Source organism: Pinus tabuliformis, chromosome 5_1 (genome assembly GCF_031772625.1).
Source record: "Pinus tabuliformis cultivar Carrire ecotype Pingquan chromosome 5_1, CPIR1, whole genome shotgun sequence".
In the NCBI taxonomy this organism is placed as follows: Eukaryota; Viridiplantae; Streptophyta; class Pinopsida; order Pinales; family Pinaceae; genus Pinus; species Pinus tabuliformis.
In genome coordinates, this window is record NC_142305.1 from 701,505,009 (window position 1) to 701,526,592 (window position 21,584).

Consider the following 21,584-nt stretch of genomic DNA (forward strand, 5'->3'; position numbering starts at 1 on the left):
AACGGGGCATAGAAGTGGGTATTATGGATACTTGTTGTCTACCTCAAATGTCTTTCACTACATTGAATAATAGTGGTTCCCCTACAAAAAATCTATGTCAGGTATATTCACCCTAATTTCCATCCTTCCGAATAAGAAACAAATAATCGAAAATTGCAAATTGCAGGCTAAGTAGATGGCTAGATCGATCATTTTACAAAGTTTGGAGGTGAGAACTCATTGTTGTGGTCATCTAGTCCCAATAGTTTGATAAATTCTTCCACCTTGTATATGAAAATATTTGGTATACAACACCGCATTGTCCACATTATGGTAAAATAAATGTATCTGGCATGGCCTTACTCCACTATCTATCTATGGGATTCATTCTATTAGACCAGAATATGTGTTACAATTGAGGAGGTCACGTTTGAACATACAAGTTATAACAAATAGGATAATGAGTGAAAAATTATAGCAGTAAGAAAGAGAAAGAGTGCAGAGGTGTTTTTTCCAAGGCAAGGAATGTTGACTGAGGTGTTAGGAAGAGTAGCAGAGAGGAGTTACACGGGCAAAGGAATGCCAAATTTGGGACATGTGCCCTAATACCATGTTGCGACACGATGGTAACTCCCAAAATGTTGCATTCCATTAAGATGAATGTCATTATATGTAATTAGAATGGTGACCCTGATGATTCACATTCCGTTGTCTTTTGTTGTTCTAATTTTTCTAATTACATATTTACATAATTTCGTGCAATATCAGAGGATTTTGTGTTTAACAATTTCACCTCCTCTATGCCTATAAAAACTATATATAAATTATTATGTAGGCTTATGAGAAATTTCTCTACAATTTTTTTATCTTTAACCATTTCGACATGAGTCCTGAGTTAGTTCACAACTCCCATAACTCTAGTTATGAACGAGTCAATGTTCTTTGTCCTCTTCATTTTTAGTGTTTCAAATTCTCTCCCAAGGATTTAAAGCCTCACAGCAAGGTCATTCTCTTTACATGCTAATGTTAGGATATCCCAAGCTTTCTTTATTTTGGATGATCCCATTCCCTTGGGAGAAATTGAGTAATCCACTAAACTATAGACCCAAAACTTTGCCATGTTCTCCTTTTTATTGGTTTCTTCAACTTTAATATTTTAGTTATTGAACATGCCTTGTAAAGTTTCTTGCTTCGACTATGCAAAACCATCCTCCACTACTTTGAAACATTCCTCTATTTACAAGAACCCTTCATTCTCATTGACCATAGCTCATAGTTCTTACCAACTAGAATTGGTCACAATTTGTGCCCAAAATTACTTGTAGAAGGCATTAAAAAAATTATAATACCAAAAAATTTCTCACCCTCTTCATTTTTCTTAATAGTCAATTACCTTTTTTCAATTACATTTTTTTTAATAGAACTTTCTTTGGAAAAGTATAAATATATCCAAAAGCCCCCTTTCACCAATATATATAACACATTAAAACCAAACTTTTCACCCATCACCACCATACCAATCACAAAAATTATATATTCGTACATAACAACTTAAGAACAAACTTTTCATCAATTACCAATCACCAACCTACAAATCAAATAGTGATGGCCCATTGAAACTGTAGACCCACGACTGTCCTTGCTCTACTAGACATATCAACAAAATCTTTAAATATCCATTGTGGCAGACCCAACCTCTCCCCAAAAAGGAAAGCTTTAAATAAAAATCCTTTTTATAAAGAAAATATTGTAATACATCTTGGAAATATTAATGCCAACCACTGCCTTAAACACACTGACAACCACCATGCTTTCCCAATCAACTACTACACGGTTTCAATTTTGTTTGCAGGCTAAAGCATTGAAGTCAGAGTAGAAGTACAACCATGACCATTCCGCAACACAGCAGAGGAGTTCAGACATTTAATAAATGTTGGTAAATAGATATGGGCAAACATTTACTCTGTGATTGTTTCCCACACTCCACAACACCTACAAGTTCAAAAAATCATTTACTATGTAAAATCGTCCATGTTGTGTATTAAATATTTCCTCTGTCATGTAATTAATGTTAAATTTGTATGTTAAGATAAATATGGATGTAAAAGACATTTTTAATGTTGGGAAAGTTCGAGAGCGAGAGTCTCTCAGGTAGTGAGGATAAAATCATGGAGGAAATATTGGTGGGTGTGTGAAAACCAGTTTTACAAAGTTTTACAAAATTTTACTCCGCAACTCGGTAATGCTTAGATTGTAGTAAGTTTGTTGTGTTTTTGTTGTGTTTTTCACTTGGAGCTATAGCCTCCATTTATCATGCGAATGCAGTTTATTTATGTTTTGACATATAATATAAAGTGTGCTCAATTATGTTATGGTTTTAATCTTACACAAGTAAATTTCCACAACCTCTTTTATTTTACTCTATTTTACCGTGAGTGAACTCTGTGTTTTAATTAAGTCCGTGTGTGGTTGCGATATCCTCACTGCAACCTAAGATTTACCTTTCCGCAATTGAAGTTGACCTTGCCTACTTTGTTGTAGCCGATTTCTGAGTTCCTTTGCCCTCGTAAATGTTGAGAAGAGATTTTGAAACACTTTGTATGAAAGAGTCTGAGAATGTAGACTTGTTTTTTACACATGTAATTGGACTGGTTACTCAAATCAGGTCTCATGGTGAGACACTTGAAGAAAGAAGAATAGTTGAAAAAGTTTTGACAAGCCTGCCAGCAAGGTTTGATGCCATTATTGTGCCCATAGAAGAGACAAAGGATCTCTCACAGTTTTTAGTGGATGAGCTTCATGCATCACTAATTTCTCATGACCATAGACTCAATATAGAAACAAGCTCCTCATTGGAGCATGCCTTCAAGACACAAGTTTCCCTTGGTTAAGGTCGACGCAGAGCAAGATCATATACTAGAGGAAGAGGAAGAAGCCCACACAGAGGTGGAAGAAGTAGCCCTTCAAGCTCAAGTGGAAGGGGAAGAAATCAAAATCCAAGTCAACGCCCAAGCCAGAATCAAGCAGAAGGTTAGAGGTATGATAAATCTCAAGTTCAATGTCATTACTATAAGAAGTATGGTCATTATGCAAATGAATGTAGAAAGAAGCAATATGACATTATTAACAAGCCAAGTGTAAATTTCACAAAAGAAAATTAGAACAATGATAGCATGTTTTTAGCTTGTAATGTAGCACAAGAAAAACAAAGTGATATATGATATCTAGATTTAGGGTGTAGCAACCACATGTCAGGGAACATAGAAATGTTTTCCAATCTAGATGAAAGTGTGAAATCTGAAGTGACAATAGGGACTGATAGAAAAATCTCTGCCATGGGAAAAGGAAGAGTTAATAACCTAACAAAGAAGGGGGAGAACAATTACATACCAAATGTTTACTTTATCCTCAATCTGAAGCATAACCTCATAAGCATGTCTTCTTCAAAAATAATGTGTGCAAAATTTTGGATAGGCCTCCAAGCAGATAGTTGATTGCAAAGGTGCAGATGACAAACAATAGAATGTTTCCCCTAAAAATAAGATCAGATTTGAAGGAAGAAGGTGCACAAGCACAACTATCAATGAACTCACAAGAAGATGGAAGAAAAGAGGCAATTCTCACACAAGTGAAATATCAAGCATAAGTAAAAGATGAAAATTGGTTATGGAATTTGAGATTTGGACATCTCAAATTTCGAGTTTTGAATTTGCTGCATAGAAAAAGCATGGTGAAGGGATTACCACTCATAGAATAACCGAAAAACCTATGTGAAGGATGCATCTTGGGCAACCAACATAGAGAGACATTTCCAGCAGGAAAGTCAGTAAGGGAAAAGGCACCTTTGGAGATTGTCCACTCATATTTATGTGGACCAATGTAGACACCATCAATTGGTGGCAGCCACTATATATTGACATTCATAGATTACTACACAACGAAGACATGGGTATATCTCCTAAAACAAAAAAGTGAAGTGTTTGAGCACTTTTGCTAATACAAGGCTCTTGTTGAGAACAAAGTGGACACTGCATCAAAGTCCTTAGGACTGATAGAGGTGGTGAATACATCTCAAATGACTTCTTTCAATTTTGCAGGGAGTATGTAATTCACAAGCAATTTACAACAAGATATACATTGCAGCATAATGCTGTAGCAAAAAGGAAGAATAGGACCATTATGGAAATGGCAAGGAGTATGTTGAAGGCAAAGCATTTGCCAAATGATTATTGGGCTAAAGTTGTCACTTGTGCAACATATATCTTGAATAGGTGTCCAATCAAAAGCATCCAGAACGTGGTTCTTGAAGAGGCATGGAGTGGAAGAAAGCATAATATCACTCACATGAATGTCTTTGGTTGTGTGGGATATGCACATGTCCCGGACGAGTTGAGGAAGAAGTTGGACAGCAAGGGGGAGAAATGTATATTTTTTTGATACAGTGAGCAATCCAAGGCATACAAACTCTACAATCCATTAACAAGGAAAGTAATAATCAATATAGATGTGCAGTTCATAGAAGAGGAAGCATGGGATTGAATTTTAGAGAAGACAGTCAATGTGAAAGCATGTATACCACATGAGGACAAAGAGGAATTGACAACAACAAACAATTCCTCAATCTACTCCTATTCAAGCGCAACAAAGTAGGCAGCAAGCAACACCATCAACAAATAATAGGACAACATCACGCAGTCAAGCAAGTGCTTCTCCAACCACGCCGCAAAGCACAACACCAAGTGACATGTCAAGCCCATCTTCAGTAAGCACAATAAGACCAAAATTCAGAAACTGAAATGAAATTTATGAGCAAGATGATGTTGATAGTAGCGTTGGTCTGAATTCATTATTCGCTTTGTTTTGTCATGTAGATGACCCAATCCACTATGAAGATGTAGTCAAAGGAGAAAACTGGGTTGCGGCAATGGAGGAATAAATAGAAGCAATAAAAATGAACGACGGATGGGAGTTAGTGGACTTGCCACTAGGAAAACATGTCATTGGAGTGAAGTGGGTCTAAAATACCAACAGTAATGTCGACGGTAAGATTGAAAGGGACAAAGCAAGGCTAGTTGTCAAAGGATACAAGTAGCAGCATGGAAGAGATTATTTAGGGACATTTGCATTAGACGCGAGGATGGAGACAGTGCATATAGTTGTGGTGATTGTCGCGCGACATAAATGGAAAGTGTATCAAATGGACATAACCAACGTTCTTGAATGGAGTGCTGAAAGAGGAAGTGAATGTTACACAACCGCATGGTTATGAAGTATAGGCCAAAAAGACAAATTGTATCGGTTGAGGAAAGCTCTTTATGGGCTGAAGCAAGCACTGCGTGCATGGTACAACAGGATAGATGCTTACTTGTTGGACAATGGTTTTGAAAAATGTGATGGTGAGCCTACTCTCTACATCAAAGAGAATGATGGTAAAATTCTCATTGTTGTCTTATATGTAGATGATTTAATTTTTACAGGCAGTGATGATTTCCTCATCGCTGATTTCAAACAAGTCATGAAGAATGAATTTGAAATGACTCACTTGGGGTTATTAAGATATTTTTTGGGCATAGAAATGAAGCAAATAGAAAATGGCATGTTATCTCTCAAGAAAAGTATATGGCGGATATTTTGGAGAGGTTTAAAATGCAGAACAACAAGCTCGCACCAACTCCAACTATCATGGGGTTGAAGTTGAGCAAAGAAGATTGCATCAATTCGACATTATACAAAAGTATGATAGGTAGCTTGATGTATTTGACCACCACTAGGCTGGATATAGTGTATGCAGTGAGCTTGATGTTGAGATTCATGGAGAGACCCAAGGAGACACATTGGCAAGTAGCGAAAATAATTCTGAGGTATGTCAATGGGACAAAACAGTATGGCGTTTTGTACACCGAAACAGAAGATTTCAGGTTGGTTGGTTACACCGATAGTGATTGGGTAGGAAATGTCGATGACAAAAAGAGCACGTCAGGATATATTTTTCATTTAGGTAATGGAGCCATTTCATGGGCTTCCAAGAAGTAGCCAATAGTTTCATTGTCAACAGGAGAAGTTGAATATGTCGCCGCAGGTGTAGCACCCTGTCAAGCGCTTTGGACGAGACAGATGTTGAGGGATCTTTTCCACGACCAAGAGGGAACGACAACTATTTTCTCCAACAATACATCTGCAATTTCATTGTCAAAGAATTCGGTCTTTCACAAGAGGACCAAGCATATTGATACTAAATATTATTTTATTAGAGAGTTGATTAACAATGATGAAATTGTGTTGCAGCACTACAGGTCACAAGAACAGTTTGTTGATATTTTCATAAAGCCATTGGCACGTGAAATTTTGTTTATCTCAGAGATTGTTTGGGAATTGTGAATGGCGACAATTGTTATTGAGGGGGAGTGTTGGAAATATTAATTCCAACCACCGCCTTAAACACACTAACAACCACCATGTTTGCCCAGTTAACTACTGCATGGTTGTGATTTTGTTTGCAAGCTAAAGGATTGAAGTCAGAGGAGAAATACAGCCCTGACCATTCCGCAACACAACTAGAGGAGTTCAGGCATTTAATAAATTTTGGTAAATAGATATGGGCAAACATTTACTCTGCTATAGTAGAAGTACAATACAACCCTCACCATTCGGCAACACAGCTAGAGGAGTTCAAACATTTAATAAATTTTGGTAAATAGATATGGGCAAACATTTACTCGGCGACTGTTTCCCACACTCCACAACACGTGCAAGTTCAGAAAATCATTTACTATGTAAAATCACCCATGTTGGGTATTAAATGTTTTCTCTATGATGTAATTAATGTCAAATTTGTATGTTAATATAAATATACATTTACTTCGCAACTATTGTCCACACTCCACAACACCTGCAAGTTTAGAAAATCATTTACTATGTAAAATTGCCCTTGTTGGGTATTAAATATTTTCTATGTCATGTAATTAATGTCAAATTTGAATGTTAAAATAAATATGGTTGTAAAAGTCACATGTTGGGCAAGTTAGATAGCGAAAGTTTGTGAGGTAGTGAGGAGAAAATCGTGGAGGAAATATTGGTGGGGTGTGAAAACCAATTTTACCGAGTTTTACAGAACTTACTCTGCAACCAAGTAATGAGTAAATCTCACTGAGTTTGTTGTGCTTTTCACTTGGAGTGATTTCTTTATGTTTTGACATATAATATAAAGTGTAGTCAGTTGCGTTATGGTTTTAATCTTATGCAAGTAAATTTCCACCTCTTTGTGTAGTTACGTTATCCTGGCCAACCCAAGATTTAGGTTTCAACCACTAAAGTTAAGCTTACCCATTTCTGAGTTCCTTTGCCCTCGTAATTTTTTTCTTACAATACCGTTATTGACAATATTGTTTAAAATACCAAAATATATAGTGCAAATTATTGAATTACTGGACTGTCAACTCACCGATCATTGTCAACTCAGGGATCGTGGTTTGTAAAATGAAAGATCAAGCCCTCTGTCTCAAAACCACTCTGGAGCTTCGCCCAGAGGTAATTTCCTGGAATCTTAGGTAATTTCATTTATTCTCTCGGATGTGGTTTAAAGCCTCGGATCTTTTTCTTCGAGGATTGTTCTCCACTCTATGATGAAATGTAAACCTGCTGTGGTACCATGTAAAGGATATACACACAATTAGAGATATGAATGAAATTGATTGGAAACGCACTCATCATTAAATAGATTTTTCACGTAGATCATAAATGTTCCAAAATCATTTAAGAGTGATCACTTCTAAAAATATCTAATATTTAGATACATTTTTAAAAATTTCTAAACTGACAATATCAATTAAGATAAGACGAGAGATTAATTTAATATAAACTTACAATATCGACTAAGATGAAAAGAGACATTAATTTTAACATGCCTGTCTCGAGCTGGAGTATAGAGATCAATTTCCATAGCTACACATTAGAGTAGTGCAAATTGAGATGGAGTTGAAAGCTAGTCGGCTTAACTGAGAACCTAGAGCCAAGAAGAACTCATTGTTTTAAATGAAAGGAATAAGCCTAGCAAAGTTTTCTCATCAATAACACTGAAGCGTAAGAAAACAACTTGTAGGTATCTTTCAGGTGATCGAGGTTGTACATTGATGAAACAGAACGATCCACTGATTGTTGATAGCTCTATGAAAACTTACAAAAATGTTTTTCATTCTGCAAACGCGGGGGACAAAACGATGGCGACAAAGCAGAGAGCCTAGATGAAGTGAGTGTTGTGACCCGTGGAAGGGAGGTTTTCTCAAATCCGGGCCGTGACACCTGGAATAACTGTTGTTAGTGTAGACCAGTGTTCTTGAAATGACTGGCTAGCCGCAATTCCGCAGTAAAATGGCAGTGGCTCAAACTGAAAGATATATAAGCTACAAACCCCTAAACATGGTTCCCTTATGGCACGTGATAGACTTCTGCTTGAGGTATCAAAGTGTCTGCAAAAAGAATTGTAGTGTACCAAGGATAGAGATTATCTGCAGGAACTGAAATTACATTTTGCGTATACCTTGTGTAAAACAGACGTATTATCGTGGGATCTAAAGATCTAAGTGTGTTGATAACCAATTATAAGAAAACTAAAAACTCCATTCTTAACTGTTTATCAAAAACAAATTTCAATCCGTAAATCTTTTAACCAAAAAAATACATAAGAGAAAATATCCGCGCAGAACTGAATCTGATTTGCTATACCACAAAAGGATTTTGTGATCTCATATCATATAGATTCATAACTGTAGGAATTTACAGGGTAAGTTCCTCAGAAAGAACACCAAAAGGACACCGCTCACAACCAGATCACAGATCAACACACCAGTATTTTTGACGTCGTTAAAACCCTCAAAGAGGGAAACAGTCCACGGCCTGCGCCAACGTGGCTACTACAGGCAATTTATTAATCAAAGAATGAAAATTTACATAAGCTTCTCTCATGCACGGATTCCCCGAACAATGACCCTCCATGCGCTTTAAATAGAACTCATGGACCAATCGGGTGTCAAGCCACGGATCAAGTGTTGGTAATACCGAGGAGAGAGTGAACCGTCGGATCACTACATATCGTGACCATCGGATTGTAAGTTACAAAATGTACAACGGTAAAGAAACACACTTTACCTAACTCTATACCTAACTCTATACTAGACCAAGTTGAACTTAACTATATCCTATGTGTCGGAATATCCTAACATCCCCCCTTAAGAACAACTTGGGATAGGATTGAAGGATTTACAAATATGACACAATAGGAGAAGGAAGGAGGCACTAGAGCCTATCCCCCCTTAGTGACAACTTCCTGAACTCCAAGCATATATCGAAGTTTAGTGAACTTCGCCTCTGTGAGAGCCTTTGTGAAGATGTCTGCAACCTGATCATCTGTTGAACAATATTGCACTTCAAGAACATGGTCATGAATGAGCTTTCTGAAGAAGTGCATGTGTAGTTCAATGTGTTTTCTGTGCTGATGCTAGACTGGATCTTTGCATAGCTGAATGGCACTTTGATTATCACACCAAAGTGTGGTTGAATGCTGCTTCTCAAAGCCAAACTCTGATAGGATCTGACGAAGCCACAAGGCTTCCTTACTGGCTTCCACGACACCACGATACTCTGCTTCTGCTGACGAAAGAGAAATGGCAGCCTGTTTCTTACAAGCCCATGTAATAGGTCCTAAACCAAGAGTGAAGACATAACCGGCAGTAGACTTCCGATCATCAGGGTCACCAGCCCAATCAGAATCAGTGAAACCAACTAATAGAGGAGCTGCTTTGGCACTGTAATGAATCCCAAACTGTACTGTACCTCGAACATAACGAAGTATTCTTTTAGCTGCTTTCCAATGACTTTCACCGGGGTTTTGCATAAAACAAGCAACAAGGCCAACAACAAAGGAAAGGTCAGGACGAGTATGGGTTAAATACAAAAGTTTTCCTACAAGTTGACGGTATAAGGTAGCATCAACTTCAGAAGAAGTACAAGAGACTGAAAGTTTGACTCCAGACTCAAAGGGAGAAGGGGCTGGCTTACAGTCTTCCATGTGAAAATGACGAAGAATATCACAAGCATACTTGGACTGGGAAAGGGAAATACCCTCCTTGGATTGCAAGACTTGAAGACCAAGAAAATAGTGTAAGTGTCCTAAGTCTGTCATTTCAAATTTCTTTTTAAGGTTGGACTTCACATGGTTTATAAGGTTGGGATCACTGCCAGTAAGAATAAGATCATCAACATAAAGAACAAGGATGATAAGAGAGTTGCCCACTTTCTTGGTGTAGACAGTATTGTCAGAATAACACCTAGAAAAGCCAGATTCTAAAAGAAAGCTATCCATTTTGGCATACCACGCCCGAGGAGCTTGCTTGAGACCATAAAGAGATTTCTTAAGTCGACATACAAGGCTGGAGTCTGTTTGGATGAAGCTAATGGGTTGTTCCATATAGATTTCTTCATGCAAGTCCCCATGCAAGAAGGCAGATTTAACATCCATCTGATGGACTTCCCATTTTAAAGAGGCAGCAAGGGAAAGAACAAGGTGGATAGAGTTCATTTTGGCAACAGGGGAGAAGGTTTCAGTGTAGTCAATGCCTTCAACCTGTGAAAAGCCCTTAGCAACAAGACGAGCTTTATGTTTATCAACTTTCCCATCTGGTCCATACTTGGTTTTGTAAACCCATTTACATCTAACAAGTTTGTGTCCCTTTGGTAGAGGAACAAGATCCCATGTATCATTTGTCAACAATGAATGATATTCTTCATTCATAGCTGCTTCCCAATGTGGATGGCCTGAAGCTTCTGCAAAAGTTTCCAGATCATGATTTACTGGAGCTTGAGCCAGTAAAGAAGAGGCTCTTTCAAACTGAGAACGTGTACGTCGCTAATCTATAGGATCACCGGCAAGATCACCTACTGCATCCCGAGTAGCATGAACCCATCTTGGAAGTTGAGGATCCTGAGAAGGTGGGGGAGGATTGTCATCCTCACTTTCATCATCTGAAGAAGAAATGTTTTCAAAAGTAGAAGAGATAGGAAGAGGTGGCACATCCGCCGGACTAGGCTCGCAGGCCGATTTATTTTCATCAAATTTTACATCTCTTCTAATGATAACATTCTTGGACTTAAATGGAATAAGTCGATAACCTTTTACATCTTCAGAATATCCAACAAAAGTACATTTCTCACTCTTAGGTTCTAAAGCTTTATGCTTTTCATCAGGAATATGGGCCCATGCTTCACTTCCAAAAACACGAAAGTGACTTACATCTGGTTTAATGGAACTCCAAGCTTCTTCTGGAGTCATATTCTTTAGAACCTTAGTAGGAGTGCGATTGATTATATAATTTGCACAATTAATTGCTTCGGCCCAAAAACTAAGACTGAGTCCTTTAGATTGCAGCATACAATTAGCCATTTCCTTTAAGGTGCGATTTTTCCCTTCAGCTACACCATTTTGTTGTGGAGTGTATGGAACAGTATGTTGCATTTGAATTCCATTTTCGATGCAAAAGTTGATGAATGTGTTTTTAACATATTCTCCACCATTATCAGTTCTTAACTTAAGAATTTGATGTCCAGATTGTTTTTCAACAAAGGCTTTGAAGGCCAAAAATGTGTTAAATACTTCGCTCTTGAGTTTTAAGAAGTATACCCAAGTGCGTCTGGAGAAATCATCAATGAAAGTTAAGAAATACTTGCAGCCAGAGAATGAAGCAACAGGAAGTGGACCACATAAATCACTGTGCACAAGCTGTAAAGGGGCTGAGGCGTGCCAAGAGGCACGTTTTTCAAAACTGTCCCAATGATGTTTTCCGAGTACACATCCGGAACAAACACCATCTCTGCAAGATACCATAGGAAGACCTGTCATCATATTTTCTTTACATAGATGCTGAAGGGAGCGATAGTTTAAGTGACCAAATCGCTCATGCCAAAGTTTGCTCACTTCATCATTATGAGCAACAAATACTGAGGGAAGATTTGATGACCCAAAGTTGTGAAACTTATACAACCTTGTGGAATCATCAGCAATACTAGTAGCTAGAATCTGTTTAGGATCTCTTAGATCCTTGATTACAACATCATGAGGTGAAAATTCAACAATTTTACCTTCACCTGAATGAGTTATCTGATATACAGATAGAAGGTTGCAGGATAAGGTTGGAACACATAATACATCATTAAACTGACCATTGTCTAGATGAACAGTTCCAGTCCCTACAACATTAAGATATCTATCATCACCAACATATATATTTTTGGTGTTACAATCGTTTAAAGAAGAAAACATGGCTTTGTTTTTGGCCATGTGATAAGAGGCTCCAGAATCAATGAGCCACTCACAAGAATGAGAAGAGGAAGATACATTTAATGCATAACCAGACTGAGATGATTGACAACGACATGCAGAAAGTGCCATTCCTGAAGATGAAGTTGAAGAATGCTCCACATGGATGTTATGTTTCTTCATTGCGGCTTCCAAGGCTTCCATCTTCTTAAAGCATTTAGATTCTAAGTGGCCATCTTGATTACAAAAGTTACAATGTCTATCAGTCTTCTTCCATTTGTTTTTATTGGTCCTATCATTTTGCTGAAATGATCTTTCATTTTGAGGCTGAGTTTGCTTAGGACCCTTGTTTGGTTTAGGACCATTCTTTTTAGGATATGACTTCTTAGGATTCTTTGAATTTGGTTGCTGTTGGGCGGCTAACGCTTTCTTGGAAGAGTTTCCAAGATTAAGAAGACTAAGGTGTAAGAGTTTTTCTTGTTCTCTTATTAAAGAATCACAAAAAGAGTCAAAGGAAGGGGCCTTGTAGTCTTTTCCTTGACAAATGAAAGCTTCCCTCATAGAATGGAAGGTGGAAACAAATACAGAGTAGGCTGGTCCCAACTTAGTAAGGATGGAATAAATAAGGTTACTATCTTCTTTCTTAACCTTAACACCTTCCAAGAGATATCTAAAGGTCTTGAATTTGGACAAGAAATCTTCAATGCAAGAAAAATTATTAGGATCCAATGTAAGCAACTCATTTTCAAGTTGATGGGCTCTAATTTCATTTTTAATCCCAAAAACTTTAGTGAGTTGTTTCAATGCTTCATGAGGAGTCTCAAGTTCTGCAATATGGAATCTAAGATCAGGAGAAATAGACATCCCTATCAAACCACGTGCTTGATCTTGTCTATTTTCCCATTTTGCAGCCTTGTCTTCATCTTTGGGTTTCTTCTCTTGGTCTGTGGCTATTCTGTAGAGACCTTTACTTCTAAGTAAATCTTCCATGTAGGCTATCCATTGGAAGTAGTTAGTGCTGTCAAGAATGACTTGGCATGGACTTTCCATTTTTTTTTAAAAACTGAAGCTGAAGATGCTGAAAGCAAGTGTTCCAATGGATAGATCTCGAAAAATTAGGCGGTTTTAAAAAAAAACGGCTCTGAAAAAGGCTTCCGGATGAAGAAGTTATGGCTTTTTGAAAAAAATTGTTGAAGTTGCCGGCAAAGTGCGCGAATGTGCGGAAATGAAAAAATCAGCCCCCACAAAATGGAGACTTGAACCCAAGACCTCTACTGTCTTAAAATAGCTTTGAACCAATTGATCTATACAAAAAATTTGAGAGAGAGAGAGAGAGAGAGAGAGAGGGGGGGGGGCCTTGGTTTGTGTGCTTGCCTTGAGAAAGCTCTTTTTCCCTACAAAACACAAAACACAAAACCCAACACGGACATGCAAAGAAAACGAACCTTATGGCTCGAAGTTAGCTTTAGCCAAAAAATTAGATATTTTAAAAAATGAACCTTGCAGCCCAAAGTTAGCTTTGGCCGAAAAACTAAATATTTTTCTCAATGTTTCTGATTTTCCGAGATCACACTAAGGTGCAGGGAAAAGAGCATACGCATGAGAAAAATCCTTCCTTTCTGTTTCTGATTTGCCCAAATCGCACAGAGTCGCAGGGCAAAGAGCATACGAAGAAATGAAAGGTATAGATCCGATTAAAAAAAAACTAAATAAACCGAAACCGAAATAAGCAGAGAGAAAATAACAGTAAACTGCAAATAAACACTGTATACCTCCAGATCTTAAAAAAGACGCAGCTAGGGTTACCGGAAACCTTTTCGCGTGAAACGAAAGGGGTTCCTCACTGGAACAGATGCTCTGAACACAACAGAGCAGTCCTCTCGGCCCGAAAGCAGTCAGAAACAGCAGATCTAGGAAACAGCAGTCGGATGCAGTTCTACCGGCTTCAGATTTGGATCACCAACGGACGCGGCCCTCAAATAGCTCTGATACCATGTAGGAATTTACAAGGTAAGTTCCTCAGAAAGAACACCAAAAGGACACCGCTCACAACCAGATCACATATCAACACACCAGTATTTTTGACGTTGTTAAAACCCTCAAAGAGGGAAACAGTCCACGGCCTGCGCCAACGTGGCTACTACAGGCAATTTATTAATCAAAGAATGAAAATTTACATAAGCTTCTCTCATGCACGGATTCCCCGAACAATGACCCTCCATGCGCTTTAAATAGAACTCATGGACCAATCGGGTGTCAAGCCACGGATCAAGTGTCGGTAATACCGAGGAGAGAGTGAACCGTCGGATCACTACATATTGTGACCGTCGGATTGTAAGTTACAAAATGTACAACGGTAAAGGAGCACACTTTACCTAACTCTATACCTAACTCTATACTAGACCAAGTTGAGCTTAACTATATCCTATGTGTCGGAATATCCTAACAATAACCGGATCATGAAACATTATATCTATTACAATGACAGAGTATTAGTAAATTCAGCATAAATATAAGTAACTAAGATAATGAACCAAAAATCAGGACTGAACACTTCTTAAGGTGTTCCATAAACAAGCAAGTCATCCATATATGGTCTGTGATAATATTGAAAATGATCATTACCTGAAGTCTCACTGATTATCCAGAGGTCCTAATCCAACGCCAAGCCTTTTTAAGAAAGTTGGTCTACTTCATGATTTCTTTCTCTGTAAACATGTGAGGATAAATGAGATTCGATGAGAATAATTCTCTATGTTAGGACGAAGCAAGATATTGTCACAAATCTAAACACTGGTGAGACTCCTTGCAAATTTATTCCAAACACCAAAACTCCACATACCGGAGTTGATGATGAGACTTGCCTTTTTATTGCTTGTATCTTCCTACTTCTTTAGTTCAAAACAAGCATAAAATCCACAAAGACATTTTAATGATCACCTCCCTTTTCTCTGGCTAAAAATTACGCGAGATTATTTGTATCTGCTCCCAACCCCTTTTTTACTCTGAAACTGAGAGGAGAAGAATGAAGCCTCCTCCACAAACAAGACCGTCTTGTTGAGAGGAACCGTCAAAATACCCAAGGGATACATTGAACCACCTCTTCCTGAATCACTGTTCTGATGGGTAGCTCATCTTTGGATTGAGGGAAGTGTGCTAAAATACCTAACCTTCCCATGCAATTCTTTCTTCATGGATCTGCTAGATATGACGTCAAAAAGACCAGCGAATTTCCATGATCTCTTTCGTGTAATTTGCTTCCATGAAATAGACCAGCAAAATTCGGACTTTTATCCTGTAATTTGCTGGACTGAAGCAAAATTGCTTATGCTATTCGTTTAGCGAGAGGCCTTTGTCAATATTTGCGTTTGTTTCATCAATGTATAACCTCGATCACAACGTATCCACAACCGTAAGAATAAATTAACTGAATAGACAAAATTAGAAACTGAAAGAAATAATTAACTATGCAAATATTGATGCTTATTTCCAGTAATGAATCTTCATCAAAATGTAGGCTTCTTGTAACACACCATCCTTGGCGCCATATTTTCTATTACACATTACATAACGTATAAAAATAACTCACTATCATTCTTTTTACTAAATTTCATTAAAACTAATTTTAAAACGTTGATAAGGCTTTGCCCTTCCTTGATAAGGAATTCAAAACCCTTTGCCTATCCTTGATAAGCAATTTAGGTGACATGGTGAATGCAGTGACTATAAACTCGAAGGCATTAAACCACATTAGGCTTCGGCAATTCTTAAAAATTATTTCAATTTAATAATAATAATAATATTTCTAAATCAGAAAATATTAAATTAAAGAAAATAATAAATAAATAAATTTATAAAAATATTATTTAATAAATAATAATTCAAAGGGAAAAGTTTTTTTCGACCAATATTCAATAAAATAATATTATAATTTGTAACATAAATATTATGAAAATGATAAATTTTAATTTGAATATATATATATATATATATATATATATAAACTTATTGATATATTCTATCACATTATATGTGGAACTAATATTAAATATATTAAATCTAGTGGAAAACCATTAAAAATATATGGTCAATTTTTTTGGCAATTCAATTCTATTTTATTGCAAATAAGCTTAATTGTAGTTAATCTATGTGATTTTATTTTTATAATTTTTAATTATTTCATTAAATTCAAAAAAAATTAGTAATCCTAACAAAGGCATGAGTCAATATACCAAACAAAAATTTTAAGATGACTTTTACTAATAATGACTACTTTAATCCAACAACTTTATATATATACAGTATATATATGTATATAATGATTTACTAAAAATAAATGAAATTATACAACAATACTATAAATAAAAAATATCTTAAAAAAATAATGCAAAGTTTATAAATAACACAAAAACCTCTATGGTTTTTCCTTTTTAAAAATATTTTCAAATTTCATATTTAATAAAATATTAAATATGGAAATGTGAGACATTTTAAAATTTTAATAATAATAATTTTTTTTTTTTTTTTCTTTATCTTTTTATTATGTAAAAATATATTTAAATTTTTAATATTGAATAAATTTAAAATTATATTTTTAATTCAATTTCCCTAACCTTCCTTGGAAACTTATATTCATCTCTTCCTTAAGAAAACGGCCACATCAAACTTCCGACACATGAACCCCCTCCCCAGCATTTCTGAGGATTAAATCATTACTACATCATTTCTAAGAATTCTTTTATCAAATCATTACTACGCCACTTCGCGACAGCAAATATAGTTTATGCAGAACCATCTTTACAAACCGATATTAAAAAGTAAATATCCTTGCACACAGAAAAAGGAATTATATGAATCATTGGCTGAGTATATTGCGTAAAAATTAAAAAGTATATACAACTTTCTCACTCCAACATCATGAATCCGTTAAAACTCGTAATATTTTGAGCAGAGCTTGCACGCACTCTCGTTGGCCACAGTAAACTAAAACTATACTGAATCATGATGTTAAGTGCTGGTTACCTCGGCACACGTATGAAGGAAAGTTGCCATAGAGGTTTTCGCATAATGAAACATTTTCTTATGCTATAGCTTCCTTTAACATTTTACTATCAAAAGTTTCAGCTTTAACGTTTTACTATCAAAAATTTCTTTGAAGTCTTACTAACCCATACCTTGTGTTTAACAAGAATATAAGCGAGCGAATAAGGATAAAGTATGCGTTTCGATGAAAGTTGACCTTTTTTCCTTACCACAATATTATTTTTTTGGAATGTAATTTCAACTGCAGCACCAGTTGAAAAGAAATCGAACAATCCCAGCAGTCCATCTGTTTTTATTCCAACGGGTATTATTTGTTTCTTATTCACCCCACCGCCATAAGTGTCTTTTCGCCCTTTACCTGTTTGTATTCCCAAAGGAGGAGGAAGATCAGATCCGGGCTCTGTGCCATAACTGCTCACCAAACAGCATTAAAGAAGAAGCAAAAAAAAACTGCGTTGCTGTAACACGAGTTACAGCAAAGTGATTTTTTCTGTTTTCGCTGTATTGAAACAGAGTATTATTTTGATCAGTTTTTGATCCTGAGGAAAAGTAGAGTATTATTTTATGCTCTGGTCTTGTGTTTTTGAATTATCAGAAATCCCGAAAACAGAGTATTACTCTCTGTTCATATTTCTTTGTTTCAGAATTTATCAAAAAATTCTCAACAGTGGAAACAGAGGATTTTTTCCACTGTATTTTGTTTGGAATAACCAGAAATTCCCGACATGGTATCAGAGCTAGTCCAGGCTCTTTGAAGACATCAAAGAAGCTGAAAGAAGATTTCTTGCTGCAGCAAATTATCCAGCAGAGCGAAAACGCTGTCAAGGTAATTTTCAGATTAGTTTTTTGTGTAGCTGCTGAAAACAGTTAAGTGAATTTTTTTTTACACAGTCAAGTATTGAAAGAATGGCCAGCACCAGCGTGGGTATGTTTAATACTCAACTCCCACTATTAAATGAGAAAAATTATGACTATTGGGCAATAGTTATGAGAGTTTTTCTTTTCTCAGAAGATTTATGGGAATTTGTTGAAGATGGTTTTGAAAAACCAGCAAATGATGATGAGCTTAATAGCTTAACTCAGGCAGAGAAAGAGTTGTTGAAGAACTATAAGAAGAAGGATGCTTTGGCCCTCTACTTCTTGTATCGAGCAGTGAATGAAAGTGTTTTTCCACCGATAGCAGCAGCCAAGACATCGAGAGTAGCATGGCAAACTCTCAAGACAGCCTATCAAGGCATGGAGAAAGTGAAGACAGTAAAACCTCAATTCATTGAGGAGGAAGCTTGTGATAAAAGCTTAGAGAAAACAGTGAATGATAAAAACTGTTTGTCTCGTGGTGAAGGTGATGAGGAGATGGCTGAAGTACATCCCCAAATAGCGGCGCCAACACAAGGGCAGCAAGTCGTACCCTTGAGGAGAAATGAATTTGCTTCTCCAAGCACACCACAAGAAGCAACAAATGAAGGTACAAATTCTTTGTTTGCTTTATCTAGTCATGTTGATGACCCTGTTTATTTAGAAGATGGAGTTCAAGATAGGAAATGGATAGAACCCATGAATGGGAGAAAGGAATTGAAGTTCCTTGAAGATCTATTTAAAGAATATGGAGTTCGATATGTAACTCTTGCCAAGATGGCTGAGATGGGCTTCACTGCCAAAACCCTTGTCAATATGACAGAGATTGAAGATTTGATGATGACCTTGGAAGAACTGTATCATATGAATCTTCCTATAGGGGAGATATATGGAATTAAATCTGTCATAAGAGCAGAGAAGGAGCAGGTCACTGATATTCTGACCAAACCATTGGATCAGAAAAATTTCGAATTTTTGATGAAGTGTCTGGGTATGACTGATAACCCAGCAGTTGAAATTAAAGGGGAGTGTTGGAATGTAATTTCAACTACAGCAACAGTTGAAAAGAAATCACACTTTCACCTGCAAACAATCCGAGCAGTCCATCTGTTTTTATTCCAACGGGTATTATTTGTTTCGGCTTATTCGCACCACCGCCATAAGTGTCTTTTCGCCCTTTACCTGTTTGTATTCCCAAAGGAGGAGGAAGATCAGATCCGGGCTCTGCGCCATAACTGCTCACCAAACAGCATTAAAGAAGAAGCATGGCCGAGAAGGAAAGTACCAGCCTTGAGCTAGCCGCAGCATTTATCAGTCTTGGGTTTCCACATAACCGACTCAAGAAGCACAGCAGAATGTCAGAAAGATCAGATTTTATTCATTATGAGCAGCAGAGTACAACAGAAACTTCATCAGCAAGTTAAAGCGGTGATGACCCTTTCCCGCACTATAAAATGCAGACACAACAGTGAAGAAAGAACATAGAAGCAGAAACAGAAATAGAAATAGAAACAAGGGAAATATATAGAGAGTAGATGAGAGCACGCAACAGCGTGAAGAAAAATATTTCCAGAACAGTGAAATGCACAGCAGTGCAGATTTGAATGTTTTTTGTTTTAAGATTGTTTGCTGTGAGACAGAGATGCTGAAACAACAGTGCTGAGACAGCGGTGCTGAGAGAAAGAGTTCTTGAGACAACAGTGCTGAGACAGCTGTATATGCAGCAGCATAAATGTATTGAAAGTTTTACACACGACAGTGTAAAATATCAGGCAGACACAACAATGTCAATTTGGACAGATTGAAGTGCCTCTGAAGCAGGCATGTTGGAATTCCTCTGTTAAGAGGTAAATGTTATTTGTGTGGAATAGAAGTGTTCCTTTGGTGAATCCCTATGTCAAGAGGAAGATGCTTTTCAGCATAGATCGGTGAATCCCTCTGTTGAGAGGAAGATGCTCTTTAGCATAGATTGGTGAAGTTTTTTAACAACAACTCATAAATCTCTCTGTGTGAGAAGAAGACAAATTTGTATCAGTTGATTTACTGTTTATAAATAGAAGTTCCTTTTTGTGTGTTGCTGTTACACCGTAAGTCGAAAAATACTTGACGTCAAAAATCTCCGTTGCTGTTACACCGTAACTCAAAAATACTTGACGTTAAAAATTTACGTTGCTGCAACACCACGAACAGCGTTGCTGCAACACAAGTTACAGCAACTGAAAAAAAACTGCGTTGCTGCAACACCAGTTATAGCAAAGCGATTTTTTCTGTTTTCGCTGTATTGAAACAGAGTATTATTTTGATCAGTTTTTGATCCTAAGTAGAGTATTATTTTATGCTCTGGTCTTGTGTTTTTGAATTATCAGAAATCTTGAAAACAGAGTATTACTCTCTGTTCATATTTCTTTGTTTCGGAATTTATCAGAAAATTCTCAACAGTGGAAACAGAGGATTTTTTCTATTGTATTTTGTTTGGAATAACCAGAAATTCCCGACATATTTATGGAATTTAAAAATTTATATATATGGCCCTTCTTCTGCGGCTTTTCTTCTGTGGTGAGCGTGACTGTGACCCTTTTGTTTTTTTTGTGGCCAGCATGACTGCAGCCCTCTGCGGCCAAAGGGAAATAACTCTTTAACATTTCTTCTTTTCATAGTTATTACTGCGGCGATCTAGGGTTTCTTCTGCGGCCAGCGTGAGTAATCTGCATCCCTTCTGTTTCTTCTGCAGCCAGAGGGTTTCTTCTGCGGCCTTCTGGCGAGATCTTTGGCCAGTGGATTGCATATTCCAGATTTACAGATCTGAGACATAGATTTGAACAGCCTGTGTGGCTCCCTTTTATAAAATTCTTCAGAAACATTTTTATACTCAGCAAGAGAGCATTCTCTAGATGGCTCTGGGGGGCAAGCTCCTACCCATATCATCAGTGAAGCCCCAGCTCCCACTATCCAGGTGGACCAGGCCTCACTCGATGAGGCTTTGAAGTTTTATGAAAGTGCCATAATCTGCCGATTCAATGGTTTTTGGCCATCGCTGATAGCTCTCCACAATTGGATCTCGGAGGTATGGAAACATGTCATTCCTAATGCAATTAATATCTACCCCTGTGCTAGGGGTTTCTTTATAATAGATTTTGAAAACCCTGAAAGCAGACAATGTATTCTAGATTCCGGCCCTTGGTTTTGGGAAAACTTAGGCCTATTCATAAAGCCATGGAACCCATCATTCGATCCCTCAACAACAGTCATAACCTCAGCACCAGTTTGGGTGAGATTGCCAAACCTACCCTTGCATCTCTGGAATTCCTCATCGCTAAAATCCATTGGAAATGCAATTGAGAAATTTTACTGCAGGTGCCCAAAAATAGAGGAATATGTCAGAACCACCTATGCACGCATC